At 38.5% G+C, this 4,893-nt stretch overlaps 1 pseudogene; it reads right to left on the bottom strand.

The window, feature by feature from the left end:
- Nucleotides 1-3,711: 3,711 nt before the first annotated feature.
- LOC146454491 (uncharacterized) lies at nt 3,712-4,452 on the bottom strand (annotated as a pseudogene).
- Between the last annotated feature and the right edge of the window lie 441 nt (nt 4,453-4,893).

The following is a 4,893-nucleotide window of genomic DNA, read 5'->3' as shown; positions in this document are numbered from 1 at the left end:
CAACTTTGGCCGCGCATTAATTCAGATATCTGTCATTATTTGGCAAAAACGGTAAACGGGGTAATATTTCGCAACTGAATGCAAATTTAAAGAGAGTACTTCGAGAGATAAGGAGGAGGGTTTGCCTTTTGCCATGAGTGTGACAATCGACATCGAAAATTTCCAAAGTTGGTCAGAAATATTCATGGAAATAAAAAGGCAGAACAATTTAAAAACATTCATGTTCATAGAAAGCGGCAACAACATTGCTCATTATCAAGAAAGGAAACCAAGGTCCTTTTCTTCGATGGAGGTAAAAAGAACAAAATTCTACAAGCAGGGAGATGGACTAGATAGCAAACAAAGCGAGATAGACCAGAGGAGTCTTCAAGCACAGCAACTTCGACGTCGTCGTTATGCCAGCACGCCAAGTCCTAGGATCCCTGACCCTGATAACCTGAATCCAAATGAAGACCAAGCGGGACCGAACCGATGGAGTAAGGACGTACTGCATTTACAACCATCCATACGGAAAAAGAGCACACCAAGTCCCACCAGGAGTGTTGCTCAGGATGATCTGGTACGTCGTGATTCTCGACTCACTGACGCAGCGCGGAAATTAAGCAAGCAGGAGATGGCGTTGCTGTACGAGGACGTTCTTAAACCTCTTGACGTGTTTTCAATTCTGCTTGAAAGGAGAAAACAAACGGAGGAAAGCAATGAACTTTTCTAGTGAGTTTAGTATTTGTATGTTGGGAGATAGAAGGGGATTTATAATCTTAATATCAACAGTTCGCTAAAGCTTTAGTTAGCGAACTGTGATATAAGGCGGTTCTCCATATTCATCAAAGCCGGGAAGAAATGAATGCGAAAATATTCGGTAAAAACATGCCGCCAATTGGTGATGTTTCCGATAAACCAGTCTATAATATATTTTTTTTATTATAACGAAAAAGTTTTCTTAATTTTTTATTTGATTATTTACATGTAAAAATTGAAAATCATTATTCTTATTGAATAGATTTTTGTGGTCGACTGCACCCTGTTTTCAGGGAGTTTGTAATTTAATTTCACACCATCTTCGTAACTCAAGGATTTAAGGCCTGAGTTAAAAGCGTGGATTATCCGCCAAAAATTTCAGTGGCTAGTCTGCCTAGAAAATAATTTTTTTCCCTAGTTTGATTCGCGTGGCATGTCACAAGATCCAATTTTACAATGCATGGCGGCGAATTTTCTTTATAGAGATGAATAAATTAGCATTTCTGATAGCGTTGCAAATGTGTTTAGCCTTCTAAAATTGGAATGACTGTCGATCATCCAGTTTAAAAATTAGAGTTGTAAATAATAAAAGGTTGAAAGATTCGGAAAATAACTTATCCCCTCCCACAAGTGATAGTAGGGCTAGAAAATGTGATTTCCATGAAAAATGAGTTTCTCATCGGTGACGTAACTCTTCATTCGGAGTGTTATATGTTGTCTTGTTTTCAGCTATCAGTTAAAGCTTTAAGCCATTTATTCGCTATCATCTAAATATCGTCCATTTAATTCTCAGTTGTCAGTTAATCATGACGTATCTCAGTTAGCTTCTCATATGTTTTTGCTGTTTTGTATTTTATCAACATTGTTCCTCTCGTTAAAAATTAACCGAATAGTTTCGAGTCCCGAAGAGCTTTCGAGGGATACCAATCTCTTTTTAGATTTTACGAACACCGCTTCTCATCTTCTGACGACCTTACAACTCATAGAAACGAAGAGCGCTGGACGAGCCACATTCGTTAGCAACTTATTCTCCAGGTGTTAACCATACAGTTACTGGCAAGTTGTTTGACAATATTCTCATGCAAAATTTTAGACTTCTCAGTTAACAGTTTTCTTAACGTATCTTAGCGTTCAGTTAAAAAGAACTGCCATTCCTCAGCTAACAGTTAAAATTTTGTCCAATTCTTAGCTATCAGTTAAATGGACTATGTCAGCTGGAGCACATGCGCAGTACAGTTTGGTTGAGACTAATTTGCATACAAATCGTCGAGGGATTTTTTCTTTCCTGCCATTGCAAAAGCTTTCAGAAGTTTGGCAACAAACAGCTTCTGTAAATACTAAAGAACGTTTGTAAACATTTTGTAAAAAAACGTTTGTAAAAATTCAGCTAACTTTCTGAAGATGAACACAGCTTCTGACTCTCCAAAGGTATTTGAAAAAGTTGGGCCAACGATTTCAAAGTGTTTCTCATCAAGGCGCGCATGCGCCTGGGGTGACATAGTCCCCATAACTTCACGCAGACTCTCGATATAAATATGTCGGACGGGAATGGAGAGAACGATTAGCAACGCGTCCGCCCGTTGCCCCTTTAAAATTTAAATAATATACCCTACGACTAAGGATAGATACTTTTTCTATTTGCATTTTCAAATTTGTTGTATGCACCATGCAGCCACTCAACTTTGCGTATATCATGTTTGCATATTGAGATATTTGTTTTCACCTTGTATTTTGAGCTCGCTGCTCACGTTGTTTCATTAGACTAAGTATTTGTTACAATCCTCTTGCGTTCGCGTGTCGCGTGTCGCGTGAACAGTTGACCTCAAAGGGGCGGTATCACCTATTGTTAATATCACTTTTGAATAACCAAAAAACATATTTGTATAAATGCAAGCGTTAAAATAATGGTTCAGTTATGTTAACAATGACCCCACTAGTGCACAGAAACTAGTGTGATTTATCTTTGGCTGCGGATGGCTAGGATGGACATGGATTACAACTTAAACCATTTATTTTCAAATTTCTTCGGAAACATTGTTCAGTAAAAACTGATAACAGTTTATTCTTTCTCGTCGGAGACTGAATCATTTCATATTTTCCTCCTGGTGCTCTAAGAGTAATCCTGGAGTTATTTCATGTTAGAGAATAGGTCGGCGTAGTCAATTATTTGAGCAGGTTTGACTAACACACGGCAGAATCTCCGTGACAGTGCCCCTGTCGGTCGTTTATTACATGATAAACGCTTAATGTTTGGTTGAGGTGGGGCGGGGAGGGAGCGAGGGGAAGGGGCGGGGGCAAAGAAAATATAATCAAAGGCTCTTCTGAGCAACTCGTAAATGCGGAGGATATAACAGAGGAACAACAACAACAAAAACGGCAACAACTTTATTGAATAACTAACAAAATTACAATCAACGACTTGAGAACCCACAGGTAGCTATCAAGCAATTCGAGGCGGGCTCAAGGAAATTCAAAAGCATTGATCCTAAGACTCCTAGACGCACGCTAGTGTTTAGCATAGTTTAATATCGTTATTCATATTAAGTAGAATACGGCGTAGTGGTGATATGTTGTTAATATTTTAACTTCAGAATGCATTGTTTAATTTGGGAGACCAATAAAGTCATCTTTAGTTTCAAGGATTTTAAGAAGTACTTTGTTTAATTCGCATTTAAATAGGCCTTATCACGGTTTTCGACGCAATTTTGACAAGCAGGCAAACAGGCTCGAAATAACAGTGTTTGTATGGAAATCCGATGTCAAATAATTTTCACAAAACATCGCTTCTGAAAAAAACATGAATTGGAACCTTTTGGCAATAGGAAAAGGATTTGAAGAAAAAAATTGGAGGGATGTAGCTGTGCCAGAAAGCGTCCAGTCGTGTTTTGAACTTTCCATACATTTGTCTGTTGGCGAACCAGCCATGAACTGCTCTAAAAATAGCTATTGGTCGAGATAAGAAGTGCATGACCTTCAAAGCTTTGCTCTTACGAGTACGTCTTTCAAAGATCTCCCTTTTCTGTACGAAAGTAGGGGAGGATCTTTGTAGATCTGTCTTAGCAGAGGCTGGTTTTCTATCAAATGCTATTTATTCATCAGAATGGTTCTTAGGTTAGGCACGGATGGGCGATATTCCGTAACAAACGGCAAAATGTTTTTGCGCGTTTTTTGCTTGTTTTGTAGTGCCGAAATTCTTTCGCTGAAATTGACTTCTGATATAGTTTTATCTATAAGGTTTTCGGGATAACCTCTGTTGCGTAGTCTCTGTTTGAGTAGAGTGATGTTTTCTTCAAATTATGTTTTTGAAGAGTTTGTGCTGAGAAGTCTTAAGGCTTCACCTTTGATAAAGCCTTTCCTGACGCCTGGAGGGTGGCAGGAAAAAAAATGCGTGTACTGGAACGTTTATGTCGGTTTGAAGAGCGTACGCACGTCAAGTTTTGATTCTTTTTTGAATCTTTCGCCCTTGTATACACATGTGTCAAGGAAAGTGATTTCAATATCTGAAATTTCAGCCGTGAATTTTATGGTCGCGTGATAGTTGTTGGCTAGCTCTATAAAAGTTTGGATTTCATTTTTGCTTACGTTCCATAGAGAGAAGACATCATCGATGTATCTCTTCCATGTAAGCGGTTTTGTAGCATTATGGCTAATTATTTCTGTTTCGATCTCTGCCATGAAAATATTTGCAAAGGATACTGCCATCTTTGTACCCATTGCGGTCCCGTGTCTTTGGAGGTAGTTTTTTTTCCATGAAAATGGAAAGAGTTTTCCTTTAGGATAAGTCTAAGCATATCCCCGAGGTAGTTAGTTGGAATGGGAGGTCTATTTTTGTGGAATGTTTCGTATGCTTTGCGTACAATTCTAAACAGTCATAGCTACCACTGAATCTTAGAAGGCCGACAGTATTGCTTTTGCAAAACATCGTACGTAAAAAATAGTGGCGACAGGAACATTCAAACATAAAATTCTTAGCCTACGAAAACCCTAAAAACGCTCTTAAAAACGCACAAAAAAGTTCTAAACTTTCAAACCCAACATACCGCAATGTTGTTAGTACAGGGACGAATTTCGCCAAAAAATTTGACTCTATATTTGCGTGTTAGCTGTATTGGGTTCGCAAGGTATTGTGGTAAAATGTACAGCCGCCATCTTGTT

This window comes from Pavona decussata, unplaced genomic scaffold (assembly GCF_977016875.1).
Source record: "Pavona decussata unplaced genomic scaffold, jaPavDecu1.1 SCAFFOLD_300, whole genome shotgun sequence".
Taxonomy (NCBI): domain Eukaryota; kingdom Metazoa; phylum Cnidaria; class Anthozoa; order Scleractinia; family Agariciidae; genus Pavona; species Pavona decussata.
This window is presented reverse-complemented; position numbering and strand designations above follow the sequence as displayed.